Source organism: Chenopodium album, chromosome 3 (genome assembly GCF_948465745.1).
Source record: "Chenopodium album chromosome 3, dcCheAlbu1.1, whole genome shotgun sequence".
Lineage (NCBI taxonomy): Eukaryota > Viridiplantae > Streptophyta > Magnoliopsida > Caryophyllales > Amaranthaceae > Chenopodium > Chenopodium album.
In genome coordinates this window covers 69,430,550-69,447,148 of record NC_137836.1, presented here as the reverse complement: position 1 = coordinate 69,447,148, position 16,599 = coordinate 69,430,550, and positions in this window count along the sequence as shown.

Sequence of the window (16,599 nt, the reverse complement as noted above, 5' to 3'; positions counted from 1 at the left end):
GTTCAAGCTCGAAGCTCGACGATCTTTCGAAAGATAGACTCGGCTCGAGCTCGTGACGCAAGACGCAGGTTTGGCTCGGTTCGAAGCTCGACTCGAGTTCCTTTTTTTTATTTATTTTATTTTATTTATTATTATTATTGTTATTGTTATTGTTATTGTTATTATTATTATTATTACTAGTTATAGTCCCGTGCAATGCACGGATTTTAATAACTTATATAGTAAATTACTACATTAATTTAACAATTATATGCTAAAAAAAATAGAATTACTGTAAAAATATACTTTCAAAAATATTTCGTTTGAGTGCGTATGACAAAAATATAATTGCTAAAATGGAAAGTAAATATTATAGGATATAAATATTTTTCATAAGGAAAGATAAAGAATGGAGGGAAAATTTTTAACCAGTGAATGACATGTGTCATCACTGGTTTCACTTTTAGTATTAAGTTATATATATATACTAGGTTAGTTCCCGTGCCATGCACGGTAATTTTCAAATTCTTATTGGTGTAATACTATAATTATATTTATCGTTAGTGCTTGTAACATAATAATTTGTATTTAATATCAAAAAAAAAAAATTCTCAAAAAGTAATATAAATCACATGAAAAATTTAAATAAGATATATTTATCTTCTTATTATTTCTAATATTTACTAAAATAAAACACGAAAAATCAAATGAAGTATAAAGAGCTAATTAACAAAATGAGTTTCGTAAAAATACTCCTTTGACTATGAGTGTTTTAAAATTCACAATAAATTGATGCTCCGTACTATTTTTCTTTTTGACAAACAAATAATAATTTTATATGTATATAGCTAGCCTCTCATCTACATTATCTTTATATACATTTTTTTCATATAAAATCGACCACTTTTAAAATTTGAAAATATAATTTGAAAAAGGTCATATTATCGCATAGATAATATCACAATAGGATTTACAGTAGTAATAATTTGGGCATGTGGTATAACATAAAACCCGTGGTGTGTTGATACACAAATATTATATAAAAAAAATATATAACTTTTAACCCATATAATTCCTATTTTAAGTACTTAAAAAGTTATGATAATATGTTTAAAATATGATTTACAGTAATAATAATTTGGGCATGTTCAATTTAGCTTAATTTTAGTTCAGTTCAGCTTTTAATTTCCTTCTCTCATAAAATATTCATTTCAGCTCTATTCAGTTCAATTAAGTTAAGCTCCAATCAGTTCAGTTCAGCTCCAATTAGTTCAGCTCAGATCAGTTCGATAAATGTGAACATACCCTTAATCTATGTACTATGTAATTATTAGATAAAGATAGGAAACCAAAATTATACATATATAAAATAATTAAAGATACTTAACATATCAAATAATGAAATTATTAATATTTGAGTATAATATATGAGGATATCAAATAATGAAATAATTAATATTTGAGTATAATATATAAGGAAGAAACATAATGATTATTTTGGAAGGAAAAAGTATTTTATTTTTGTAAAAAATGAATGAAAATATTATACTTTGTATTATGTATAGTAAATATTCTCTAATAAGAATTTTTTGACAAAAAAAAAAAAAAAAAAAAACCAAAACAAAAAATGAAAAAAAAAAACACTTTTGGTGGGAAAATTTTTAACCAAAAGATGACACGTGTCTGTCATCTTTAGTTTCGCCTTTAGTTAGTATATATATATATATATATATATATATATATATATATATATATATATATATATATATATATATATATATATATATATATATATATATATATATATATTGATAGATAGATAGATAGATTTTTGTAAGAAAGGAATGAAAATATTATACTTTGTATTACGTATAGTAAATATTCTTTAATAAGATTTTTTGACAAAAAACAAAAAAGCCAAAAAAAATGGAAAAAAAAAACACTTTTGGCGGGAAAATTTTTAACCAAAAGATGACACGTGTCATCTTTGGTTTCGCCTTTAGTATATAGTTATAGATATATATTGATAGATAGATAGATAGATTTTTGTAAGAAAGGAATGAAAATATTATACTTTGTATTACGTATAGTAAATATTCTTTAATAAGATTTTTTGACAAAAAACAAAAAAACCAAAAAAAATGGAAAAAAAAACACTTTTGGAGGGAAAATTTTTAACCAAAAGATGACACGTGTCATCTTTGGTTTCGCCTTTAGTATACAGTTATAGATTATTATTATTATTATTATTATTATTATTATTATTATTATTATTATTATTATTATTATTCTTATTATTATTATTCTTATTATTATTATTATTATTATTATTATTATTATTATTATTATTATTATTATTATTATTATTATTATTATTATTATTATTATTATTATCATTATTGTTATTATTATTATTATTATTATTATCATTATTATCATTATTATTATTAAATTGCTGAGGCCCAGGCAGCCTTTCTCTTTTGGAAACAGCGAGTCAAATTGAAATGGGATGTGTTTGGTGATGAACATACCCGTTTGCTCTTTTCGGTTGTTCAGGCTCGGCGGAGGAAGAATTGTATTCTGGGTTTGCGGGATACTGACGGGTCTTGGGTATTGGATGTGGGTGGTATTCGTTCGATTGCTCTGAATTTCTACAAGGCTCTCTATAGTGGGGACTCACAATGCCCATCCTCGGTTCCATCCTCTGTTTCTCAGTTTTCCTGGGAATCTCTTCATTTACCTTCTTTATCTGATACGCATCGCCAGTCCTTATTGGCTCCTCTCTCTTCTGATGATATTAAGCGGGCTATGTTTAGCATTGCAGATGACAAATCTCCAGGTCCGGACGGTTTTTCTTCCGCCTTTTTCAAAACCTATTGGCATGAGGTAGGAAACCATGTAATCACGGTTGTTCAATTCTTTTTTACTCATGGTTATTTATTGAAGGACTCGAATCGTACGTTCTTGGTTTTACTCCCGAAGGTTGATCATCCTGAGTTTTTTTCTCAATTCCGTCCTATTGGCCTTTGTAATGTCGTTTATAAATGCATTACTAAATGTCTTTCTCATCGATTGCACGGGGTGCTTCCGGACTTAATCTCTGACTACCAGAATGCCTTTATTCCGGGGAGGCTAATGTCAGATAATTGCTTGATGGTGCATGAGTTGATTTCTTTCATGAATGCTTCTAGGGCTAGGAAAAGGTTTTATGCAACCCTGAAACTGGATATGAACAAAGCCCATGACAGGGTTAGTTGGGAGTTCTTATCCCGGGTGCTTCAGGTCTTTGGTTTTCCTCCTTATTGGATTCATTTAATTATGCAGTGTGTTTCTACGGTGTCGTATCAGGTGTTAGTTAATGGTGCTCCATCCGATTATTTCCATCCTCAGTGTGGTTTACGTCAAGGGGATCCTCTTTCTCCTTACATGTTTGTTCTTTGCATGGAAGTGCTCTCTGTGATGCTAAGGAAAGCTGAACGTGAAGAGTTGTTTCATGGTATCAAAATTTCGAGGGGAGCACCATCTATTTCACATCTGTTCTTTGCGGATGACTCTCTATTGTTCTTCCAGGTTTCGCCTACGGCTTGTAAACAGGTGATGAATGTTCTTTCTGAATTATGTGCTATTTTGGGACAGATGCTTAATATGCAGAAATATTTTGTAAAGTTTAGCCCGAATACTCCGGAGGATTATCGGGCATATTTGTCTAAGTGTTTACAGCTTCGGTCTGAATCATGACTGGGTACTTATCTGGGGATTCCGGTCAATTTGGGTCGCAGTAAGTGTTCCGAGTTTGGTTTTCTTGTAGATAAGGTGGCTAAGCGCCTTGAGGTGTTTGCTGCAATGCATCTCTCCCCTGCGGCGAAGCTGATCATCATTAACTTAGTGCTCCTTACCTCGTTTAATCATATTTTGTCGATTTTTCAGATTCCAGAAACTATCTTCTCTCGGGTGGACAATTTGTTAGCCAAGTTTTGGTGGAGGTCTTCTCAATCGAGGCTTGGGATGTGTAGGGAATAATTTCAAGCTTTAAATCCCACTAGCTTGAACCTCACTGTGATCATACACTAAAGTACGGTGGCGTCCAAAAGGGAAGAAGATAGAGCAAAAGAGTCGCCAACAAGTTTTTAAGGAACTTGTAAACCGTTCACGAGGTGAAGGTTACACCCCTTAACGATCCAAGAGATCGTCAACTCCATAAGGTCATGAACCAAATAAAGGTTCGGGGATGATGGTACAAATCCAACCTAAAAGAGATTGAACCAGCCCTAATAATAGACCTTTACTTTATTCTGCTCGTATTTATGTGCGCTTTCTGACTAACATACAATCAATAGGTTTAACCCTAAACCTGTTTATCTATGTTGGTTGAATATTAATGCACAAATAAACTATTATTGGCGATCACTTGAATTAGAATCACAGTTAACCTAACAAGATTATTAATTATCTTATTAAGCGTGATTACAAGTACCAATTCCCTTTAACATGTAATAAAAGGTGATCAAGCAATAACAATAACGTATCAAGCAACATAATAAATAATCAATATCATGAATAATAAAATTAATAATCATATCATAATAATAATAATCATAACAATTATAATCATAATCATGTTCATGTTAATATTAAAGCATAATAAAAGCAAGATCCTAGGCATGATACTAACAAGATTAATAACAAACCCTAGCATGTCACTAAGCAACAAAAATCAAATCTTTAACCCTAACATGATACTAACATGAATAAACATTAGGAAGAACATAGGAAGCATCATAGGAATCATATTTAATATTAAAATAACCTAGACATGATACTAGGAATCATAATAACAATATAAGCATGATTTCTAGATCATAACATCAATTAAAACCATTAAAGCACTTACTTTGATGCCTCGTATATCTTTCTAATAACAAAATATACACGTTAGTAACTTCAAGGGAAATAATAATCAAAACAATTAAATTAAATATTTGAAAGAGAGATTTGGGACCAAACCCTCAGAAATTAAACCTTTCACGTCTAGGGCGAAGGCAACTTCGAATATGGCCAGGTGTTTCTTGATCTCGTGAATGCGGAATTTTGTATGAGAAAAACCAAGCTTTGGAAAAGATGAATGAAAGAGATGAATGATTTAAAGATTTAAAGAATGCTAATGAATGAACGATTTAACTTGCAAATGAAAACTGATTGTTGATGAATGACTTGTGAATGAAGAGAATTGGCGAATGAAAACTTGTGAATGAAGAGAATTGGTGAATGAAAGATGTAGATGATCCATGAAAACGGAGTTTTTGATACGATATTTATAGAGAAAATCAGCCAAAAAAGATAATTTAACAAAACAGAGTCTGACGCTCAGGAAACAGAGCTGGCGCCAACCCTGGCTAGCTGGCGCCAGGCACCAATGGCTAGCGCCAGGCGCCAAGGCCTGGGGTTGGACGCCAAGATTGATTTCGACGCGTTTTCGAAAATCTGATAAATTTACCGTACTGGAGGATAAAATAATATAATTTCTTCGAAAATGCTACTTGATTTTGATTAAAACTCTGAAAAGTCAACAAAGTCAACTTATCAATGCTAATTGAATTAGGAATGAAAAGAACCTTCTAGAAGATTCTAGAAGACTAAAACCATTCCTAATTGCATTAGGAATGATAAATCATATTAGGCCCTCCCCTAGATCATTGGGCCGCACATAAAGCTCAAACCGGGCCCAGTTTAGTAAATTGGCCATAACTTCCTCAATATTCATCGGAATTGGGCTTATAATATATCATTGGAAAGGTCTTTGCAAGCTTCATCCAACTACACTACTATTGGACCCATATAATGGACCAACCAAACTGGATTGGATGTTTTCTTAAAATAAAGTTTTCAAAAAACAGAGAGAAGAGAAAAGAAAATAAAAGCTTTCCGCAACACTAGACTTTTCCACAATTTCGTTTCATTTGATTATGATTCGACGTGAAAGGTACTCATCACTGGGTTTGGTTTTTGGGAGACACAAATGGGTGTCTACAGAAGCCCCCAATTTGACTGAGTTTGGAGAAACACAAGTTTCGAAAACAAAAGTCAAAGTATCGATAGGGACGGAGAATGATTCAGAACGTTCTGCGATCCTAAATCACTCTTGTAACGCCGATACCTGCAAAACTAGCGTTAGTTAAACAGATAAAAGAGTTAAGAAACGCGTATCTTGCACCTTCGAGCACACGTCTCCGAAAGTAACCGATTGTTTTGATGACCTCCTGCAAGCTAGAGAATGTCATCCCGCTTGAAAACCTCTACGCCTGTAACTGCTTCCAAATTAGAAGATTGTTTCGCCTGAAACTATCCTCTCTGCAATGATAACATTCCACATCCTAGGGAACATTATCGAAGATTATTTCTCTTGAAACAATCCTCATCCGCATTGATAATATTCCACATCCTAGGGAATATCATCGAAGATTATTTCTCTTGAAATAATCCTCAGCCGCATTGACAATATTCTACATCCTAGGGAATATTATCGAAGATTATTTCTCTTGAAATAATCCTCATGTTGCATTGACAATATTCCACATCCTAGGGAATATTATCGAAGATTATTTCTCTTGAAATAATCCTCATGTTGTTCGTGACAACTCTCCGCAAGCTAGGGAACGCTGTCGAAGATATCTTCTCTTGAAGTCATCCTCTTTTGATGCGATAATTTTCCAAAGGAAATTACCGAAGATCCACGCCTGTCGATCTTTAAAAGTCCGCCTGAACTTTGCTTCCGCTATGCCTGTACGTCGGCGCTCTTGTTGCTTTGAACCTGTATGTCGGTGCCTTTTGCTCTTGAACCTATATGTCGATGCCCTTTGCTAATGAGCCAATGCTTAGGCGCTTTAAGCTAAGTGAGACGATCTCTTATCAGGTCGATCACTTTATGTAATCAAGCCGATTACTTAAATCATGTCAAATTGCTTAGAGGGGCTAACTAGCGTACCAAGGAACCCAAAATATGTTGTAGAAGGCTAGCACAACCTCAACAGGTGGTTGGGTGCTTTGGCGTCGCTAAAAAACCATCAGCGCCAGCTATTTGGTGTTAGCGCCAGGCGCTGATGTTGGCGCTAGGCGCCAACCCCAACTTGTGACGCCAATGCCTAGGGGCTGGCGCCAGCACGGGATTCTCTTTAAATGCCCCTTTTCGCTTCATTTCTTTGCTCTGTTCGTCGCGAAAATTGCTCGAGGAAACCGAAAGCTTCAATTGCTCATTGCTTGCTCGTTTTTCAACCGAATTCGCTCAAATTTGTTGCAAATCAAAGCTCTTCTCATCTATTTTCCCTATCTATGTAAGTTTTCCTGAAACTCACATCAGGTTTTATGAATTCTTGGCATGTATATTCACGAATTTTATGAAAATTTGAATTTTATGATGCTCAATTTGCTTTGTTTGTCAAGTTTTATGCCATGAAATTGCTTGTTTATGTTTATATATTGCCTTGGGAGTAATTTGAGACTTGTTTGACTCAATTTGGTGAAGAAATGAGCAATTTGCCATTGTTGGACCTCTTAAGGTCGTGAAGAACAATGTGACTCGTTCTTGACATTTTTGCTAGCAATTCTTGTTCAATTTGTCACAATAATCACTATAGTGTTGCAAGAAATTGTTTGATTGCTTGAAAAAATGCTGTCATGCTCAATTTGAATTTGCTCTGTTTTAGTACTACGTACTCTGTTTTTGCGAACATAGTATCATGCGGCTAGGCGAACCTTAGATACTATAGAACCTTAATTTATGATGATTCTGCACAATGTAGCATGGCTAGACAACGAGGCTCAGGTTCACGATCCCGAAACACTAGACGGGAGCATGAGCCCGTGGAGGACGACACCACGCCGTCCACTTCGCTTGGTCGGCTTCCGGAGTGGGACGAGCAGACTCTGTTCTTTGCCCCTGTCCATCACATTTCTGAGAGGGTGAGATGGGGTACCGAGCCCGGGAGGACATGGCATCACGGCTATGGCTGTGACGGTCTAGGCGACTTGTACAGGATGCACATCGCCAGGGACCTTGAGACGAGACTCCTATGGGAGTCTTGCGAGCTAGTTACTCTGTTTGAGACCTCCGAGGCTATGGTCGCCTCCAGCGGGGGTCATCACGTAGTGCGCGCTTTGGTGGAGTTCTTCTGGGACACCACCAACACCTTCCATTTTCCCTAGGGCGAGATGATGGTCACCCCTACAGACTTCAGTCTCATCACAGGACTGGAGTTCACTTCTGTGCCACTGCCGTTCGACGGTGGGATCGACGTCTTTTCTTCAGAGGTCGAGGAGTTGTTGGGGCCGATTACTATTCGGGCCCGAGCTGAGGTCGAGACGACTCAGTTCAGTGCTAGAGGGATTCGCCGCTCAACGCTGGCAGCGGCTCTTGATGACGATGCGACCACTCGAGAGCAGCGGGTGCGCATCTTTGTGTTGATGTTGTTGTCAGGGACATTCTCCCCTGACAAGGGTAGTAGGGCATTTCTTTACTACCTCCCTGCCGTCCGTGATCTCTAGCGGATCGGGACTTATGACTGGGCCAGCTTGGCCTATGCTGATTTCGTTCGTGCGCTGAGGGACTCGTGTCGTCACCGGTCCTTTAGGACGAACGTTGCTTTGTCTGCTTTTTGGAAGGTCATAGAGGTAAACATCATTCTCTATAAAGTTTAGCCCTACATTAGTTAGCATTTATTCACACTTTTAACTCTTTGTAGATCTGGTTCTACGAGTACTTTCCTTCTGTTGCGTCGGAGAGACCATCGCCGAGGGGATTTCCGGTGAGCATTGGGGCGGGCACCATGTGGACATGTCCACTGTACGTGTCTGGAGCTGGATCATCTCGGTATGACTTTTAGTGTTTATCTTGATTTTCGCGGTGCTTTAGATATATTCTTGCCTGATTGATGCTTTCTATAGGGACCTGAGGTGGTATACCGACCGTGGGGCGCTTGGACAGTCCCTGGATTAGCCGCACAGTACTCTGCTGAGCGTCGCTATTTTCTGGGGACCTATGGAGCGGTCGCGTACTTAGGAGAGAGAGTCGCTAGACAACACTCTTCTGATGTCTTCGTCGTTCCTGCTCCCCCACCACGTCACATGTTCGACGAGGCACGGTTGTCGAGCATGGCTGAGGGAGCTGGTACCCTTTGGCGGTCCCATGTGATCCTCGGGCGGTGTTACGCTGAGGAGCTACTACCTTTATTAGCTCCAGCCCCTGTACCGGCTCGGGATGTGAGGGTAAGATTATTAGCTTTTATTTTTCGCTAAGTAGCCCCCAAGTAATACTTTACTGATTTTTTCTGTTTTATCAGGACGGTGCTGCTGAGTTTGTGCCGCCCCGTATGTCCATCCACTACCAGGGGATGTACGGGCCGATCGAGGAGATGATTCCTCCAGCTCCCGAGGGCGAGCGCTTTGTAGAGCGGTCGATTCCTCGCCACCAGACTAGTGTAAGCATAGTTTTAATTTAAGAATTTTTGTGTTCATTTATCATGCATTTTCACTGACTTATTTTTCTGACAATTTTCACGCGAGGTGGTTTCGGTTATGGCACGATGCATAGATGCCTTCCGGGGCCAGCTCGTCCGGATGAGGAACGCGGCCAACTGTCGTCGGGATGACGTTGTCCGAGAGGTAACCTTTCTTTACTCATTATTTCTGCATTATGGCTTCAGTTTTACCTTGTTTCTGATTTAATTCTTTTTGCAGGGCCAGCCTATCGCTTCTCACACCCGCACGAGACCTGAGGGGCGGTGAGATCCGATGAGGTCTAGCTCGAGACGTCGTCGTACTTCGTCAGGGGGTAGAGGCGGTCGTTCTGAGGCTGCTCGAGCCGATGTTGCTGAGGGCTCGGGATCTTCCTCTGAGGGTGCTCCTGCTGCACCGGTAGGAGAGGCTACCTCGGCTTTCAGAGGTGGTGGGATGTACGAGGTCGGCTCGTCATCGCAACAGCCTCCGCGGCCTCAGCCTCAAGTTGATCCTGGCTGGAGTGGTCCTATCTTGAGTCTTCCTTCTCCTACGGAGACTGGAGCTGGTGCTGAAGCTGGAGCTGGTGGAGAGGTGACTCCTCGTACGGCGCAGTTTTATGGCATGATGGGCCTACGTCCTCCGGCGCCGTAGTTTGTTTCTGTATATATATATTTTATTTTGACTTTTTACAGAACTTTGCCTTTGACTCATTATTTAGACACATTTTGTATTTTTGTGTTATCGTAAATTTATTTGATTGTTTATTATTATGTGTATGTTAGTGTGTGCAAAAGAAGTGTGATAACAATTTTGCGCAAAAATTCCGTCATTTTTATTATTGATGGAGGATATTATCCGACTCTCTCCCCCAAAAAGAAAAAATAAAAAAGGAAAAGAAACGAAAAAATGTCGGTTTTTTGGAATTTAAAATAAAGTAAAAAAAAAAAAGAATAATATAAATTAAAAATAATAACTATATTTAATTAATTAAGAAAAAAGATAGAAAAGATGTTTAGGACTATTAAACGGAGCCATAAAGTCATTAACCGACTCGAGTTTAATATCAAAAACACAAACTGAGCACGCGAGGCTGTCTTGGTGACTTGGCGCCAGCTGGCGCTACACTATGGCGCGTGGCGCCAGGCGCTACACTTAGCGTGTGGCGCCAAGATCTGGCGGTTGGCGCCAATCACGGGTGTTTGACGCCAATTGACGCTGACTCCGTATTTCATTCTGATTAAAAATCTTCGCAATTTGTGCATAAATAGCCCCCTGCTCAGCCTATTCTTCTCATAATTCCAGCGAATAAAATTATTCTCTTCTTTAGAAAAAATAATAATCATGTCTTTAGCCACTAAAACCTTCTCCCAATACACTCATGAATGGTGTCGATCTCTTAATGCTAGAGACAAAAAGGAATTAGATTTCTTTCACTTGGGGGGAATTTATGGCATCAAAGGGGTAGATCTAGACCTAGACTTCATACATACCGCTTTAGAATTTTGGAATATTGATACGCATTGTTTCAGAATGGGGTATGATGAGATTAGCCCTTTTCCAGAGGAATTTGGTGCTATCTTAGGCTTCCCTGCAATAGACCTGATAGTAATCCCTAGAGTAGATGCATACTACTATAAGGATTTCGAGCGCTTCTTTAATTTAAAGGAAAGGGATTTATCAAAAATAGTAGATGGCAATATAGTTAATTTGAAAGAATTCGCACGCTATTATTTTGATAAACCTCTTTCTGAATCCTTTCATATATATAGAAGAAGGGCGTTTTTATTTTGCATGCTCAATCAATTTTTTCTTAGTAGTGGTAAAAATAATGAGGGTAAATCAATTATCACCACTGTACTAGAACAAATTGAATCAGGGAGGAATCCAATGTCATTAATAGTTGGAGAGACCATGATTAGTCTTGATGAATTGAAAAGGGACCCAAAAGCGCCTTTTCGCGGTTCTCCAATTTTATTACAGGTAGAAAAATAACATTTTTAATTACAGAAATCAAAAAATATATTTTTGTATTGTAATAATAATTTTATTTGCATAGCAATTTTTTTACAGATGTGGCTAATGGAAAAGCTAGGATTAATTAGCCCTCCGGATGACATCGAAAAATATACTCCCAATTGTTTCGTGAGAAGAAAGAAGCGCATCCCTAAAATTGGGCGCCATGGGTGGAGAAAAGTATTTGAATCACGTGATTTTGCTATCAAGTGGGTCATCCCATGGTGGAAAATAGAAAGGATGGTTGGTGTTAACAAGCAACCTTTCTGCCGTCTTCCAAGCTTGTCTCGCGTAACATATTATTATCCCTGCAGGGTAAAGAGACAATACGACTTACTTCAAAATATTCCTTCCGGGGATCTTCGTCCTCCCTATGAGTACCCTGTATCTCAAGAAGTAGATAGATTCGACGCTTACTGGAGCGCTAGACCTTTATGGGAAGTGATTACCCAAAAGGTTCCCCCTTCTTTACCTAATGATGTAAAGAAGTGGTTGCTGAAGAAATCTTCAATTGATCAGGGTAGAACCGATGTGAAGAATCGTCTAGGTGACAGGGTGACACCTGCCAAAGAACGCTTAGGTGCAAGAATTGAATTCAAAACACCTACAATGCCTAGGAGGAAAAATACTACTAGAGACAAAGGAAAAAGGAAAGCTAACACCACAGACAAAAAAGCTTGGGTGGAAAAGAAGCATGGAGTGCTAGCTGAAGGGGAGACAATCTACTCCATAATTGAATGTAGGTCCTCTAAAGGATTCCTACTAGCTAAGGTAATGGATGAAGAGGAGGAAGCAGAAAAGAATTAGAAAAGAGCTAAAAAGGAAAAGAAAGATTAAAAGCATTGCTTAGCTTTAGATTTATTAGACTTAAATTGTTGTTTTTATTTAAAGTTAATTTATTTCAGCCTTATTTAAATTCCATCAATAATGTAATTTTATTTTATTAATGAAATTTCAGCTTTCAATTAAATTGTTACTTTAAATTTATTTTATTAAAGCAATGAAAATCGAAAAAAATTATTTTTCCAGAAGTTCTTCGAGTACGGAAGTCGAAAATTTTCCGAAAAACACCGAAATTTGCCCAAATTTTATTTCCAAATTGGTGCTAGTAATTGGGGTTTGGCGCCAGCTATTGAGGTCTGGCGCCAGGCGCCAATTCCATCGGCTGGCGCCAGGCTCTGTCCTGCGACGCCAATAATTTGCCAATTTTCTGTTGACTTTTTAATTGATTCTGGAATGCGGAGATGTCGAAAAATAAAGTGGCCGCACCCGTAAAGGGTTGCCTACGTATCCTTTCCTAAGGAATCAGGCCGAACGTAACTCTCTTGAGTATCCTACTCAAGTAATTATGGGTAGTATTTTTTAAGTTGGTCAAGATTGGTCATGTTTGAGAATTCATTGCCATCCATATCTGTTAGTTTTGCTGCACCACCTGACAGGATTGTTTTGACAATGTAGGGGCCAGACCAGTTAGTTCTAAATTTTCCCCTTGGGTCTAAAACATTTTTCCTTAGTGCTTTTAATACCAAATCCCCTACTTTGATATTTCTTGTCTTGACCTTCTTATTAAAATGTCTAGCCATACGAGTTTGATAACATTGAGTGTGATGTAGAGCTTCTAGTCATTTTTCATCAAGTAGAGTTAGCTCCTCATGTCTAGCCATAAAGTTGATGTACGGATTGACGTGCGATAACCCCACAATGCGAAGTGAAGCTTGTCAGGCCAATCCTTATAATTTTCTGTCATTTTCTCGATGATAGTCTTAAGATTTTTATTAGCTGCCTCGACTGCTCCGTTTGCTTGAGGTCTATAAGGGGACGAATGATGATGTTGGATGCCATATTTTTGTAGCAATTCTTCACATTCAGCTTGAAAGTGAGTTCCATTGTCACTTATCATTTCATGTGGGACTCCATATAGACAAATAATATTTCTCTCAATAAAGAGTGCTACATGTTTTGCAGTGAGTTTAGCGTATGATTGCGCTTCGACCCACTTTGTAAAGTAATCAATTGCTACTAGAATAAATTCGTGGCCTCCTGTCCCTGGGGGAGTGATTTTGCCAATTATGTCAATTCCCCATGTAGAGAATGGCCATGGCAATGTGTAGGTGTAGAGTAAAGATGGAGGGACATGTTGTAAATTGGCATAAATTTGACACTTAGGGCATATTTTTACGTATTGATGGCAATCCCTATTCATTGTAGTCCAATAATATCCTTCTCGCATTATTTTCTGGACTAACATTTTGCCATTTACATGAGTGCCACAGATTCCTTCGTGAACTATTCTCATTATTCTTTGTGCATCCACCTTTCCTACACATAGGAGAGCTCGACCTTTAGGTACCCTTTTATGTAGCTCGTTGTCTATAAGTACATATTGAGAAGCCAAAAGTCTCAATGCTCGCTTTGCTCTTTCGTCAGCATGAGGAGGGTATTCTCCATTGGTGACATAGTTGAGTATGTATATGTACCATGGTTCTTCTTCTTGTTCTTCTTCTTCGTCTTGGACTAAGTCGTCGTCTTCTATAGCCTGGATATATGCTGGTTTATGCCTTTTTTCGATAGTTAGAGGCATTTGCTCGATTTCCGTGGGAATCCTAACCATTGAGGCTAATCTCGCCAAGGCATCAGCAAATTGGTTTTCTTCTCTAGGTAGATATGTGTATTCTACCTTCTCTAACTGATCGGTAAGAGTTTCCAGATAGGTTTGGTAAGGGGCTAGGCTTTCGCTCCTTACTTTCCACCTTTTAGATATCTGATTGATGATTAAAGAAGAGTCTCCGAATATCTTTAACTTCTTTACTCCCAATGCCAAGGCTGTTTCAAGGCCTACCACGCATGCTTCATATTCAGCAGCGTTGTTGGTAACGTCGAAATCAAGCTTTATTGAGATTGGAACGTGCTCTTCTTTAGGTGATACTAGTAGCACCCCGACGCCACATCCCTTTCGGTTTGAGGCTCCGTCGAAATACAAGGTCCAATTATCATCTTCAGTAACCATCAAATCTTCATCTGGGAATTCATTGTCCTGTATCGGTGTCGAGTCTTCTATTGGAAAGTCTGCCAGAAAGTCTGACACCACGGATCCTTTAATAGCTTTTTGTGGCATAAACCGTACATCAAACTGGGCTAGATTGACTATCCATCTTGAAATACGTCCATTGAATGTTGATTTCTCGAACAGATACTTGAGTGGATCTAATCGGGAGACTACGAAAACGGTATGCACCAACATGTAATGTCTCAACTTAGTTGTGTCCCATACCAAGGCGAGGCACAATTTCTCGAGCGGTGTATAGCATGTTTCGTATTCGAGCATCTTTTTACTTAGGTAATAGATTGCGTTCTCTTTGCCTTCTACCTCTTGTGCTAGCATGGCTCCCATTGTCTATTTGGTAACCGTAAAGTATAATCTAAGAGGTATTCCGGGAAGTGCTGGCGCTAATACGGGAGGATTTGCGAGATTGGCTTTGATCTTGTCAAAGGCTTTTTGACACTCGTCATCCCATATTACTGGTACATTCTTCTTGAGCTTCTTGAAGATTGGTTCACATCGTTGTAAGTTTTGATATGAACCTACTTATGTATTGCAACCGACCAATAAATCCTCGAATCTGTTTCTCAGTCTTGGGCGGTGGCATCGACATGATTGCTTTAATCTTGGTTGGATCTACCTCTATTCCTCTAGAGCTTATGACGTATCCCAAGAGCTTGCCCGAGGTGACTCCAAAAGCACATTTTGATGGATTCAACCTCATATTATATTTCCTTAGCCTTTCGAAAAATTTCCTTAAGGCTACTTGATGGCCTGGACGGTCCTTTGATTTCACAATCATGTCGTCGACATATACTTCGACTTCTTTATGCATCATGTCATGGAGTAAGGCAGTTGCTGCACGTTGGTAAGTAGCACCCGCGTTTTTCAACCCAAATGGCATTACCGTGCAGCAGTAAGTGCCCCATGGTGTGGTAAAGGTCGTTTTCTCCATGTCTTCTTCTGCCATGAGAATCTGATTGTACCCTGCGTATCCATCCATGAATGAGAGAAGCGCGTGATTTGTCGTGTTGTCTACCAGAATATCGATGTGTGGCAAAGGGAAGTCGTCCTTTGGACTTGCCTTATTTAGATCTCGATATTCGACACACATCCTTACCCTTCCGTCTTTCTTTGGAATTGGGACGACGTTGGCGACCCATTCGGGGTATTTGGATACCTTGATGAAACCTGCAATTATTTGTTTTTGAATTTCTTCTTTTATTTTAAGTGCTACGTCGGGTGTCATTCGACGCAACTTTTTCTTTATAGGTTTCATTCCTGGGATTAGTGGTATAGTGTGTTGAGCTATTTCTCTGTTAATGCCTGGCATATCTTCATATGACCAAGCAAATACATCGATAAATTCTTTAAGTAAGTTAATTAAATCGGTTCTTTCTTGTTTATTCAATGTTAGTCCGATTTTAACTTCTCTTTTATGAGTTGAATCATTCGAGATGTCAACTGTTTCAGTTTCTTCGATTACTGGTGTTTTCTTTTCGAGTGTTTCCATTGCTTTAATAATTTCTTTGTCTTTTTCATCGTTAGCTAAGCAATGCTCGTCATCTTGATTAGGGAAGAACACAAGAAGTAAGGAGAATGAGAAATATTATTATACTCTGAGATCATTACATCAAAGAGTGATATGTCCTCAGGGACTGGATCACTAACTATCCTAGGAGAAGAAATAGGAAGGGGAGGTGTTATTGCTAAAGACTTAGAAGACTCTAAAGGGAAAGACTCTGACTCGGACTCTGACTCAGACGACTCTTCGAACATCGGCCCTTGTCCTGTCGTGATTGATATCTTCCTTCCACTCGGAGTAGTCACTTTGATAGTCTTGCGCCACCCTTGTAGTGATCCTTCGGCTGGAGTAATTAGCTTCGAGGGGTCGAAGTTTTCGCTTTGTAGGACTGTTTGAATGAGCGAGGAGTTATCTTCTTCATAAGTTGGCTCATTCTTTTCTCGCCCAAACAGTAATCCCATGACGTTAAAGTCAAAGCATGGGGGTGCTTTCTCCTTATGGACGGGAGTTGGGATTTCATCAGTGAAGTAGCAATCCAAGAAAATCTCGAATC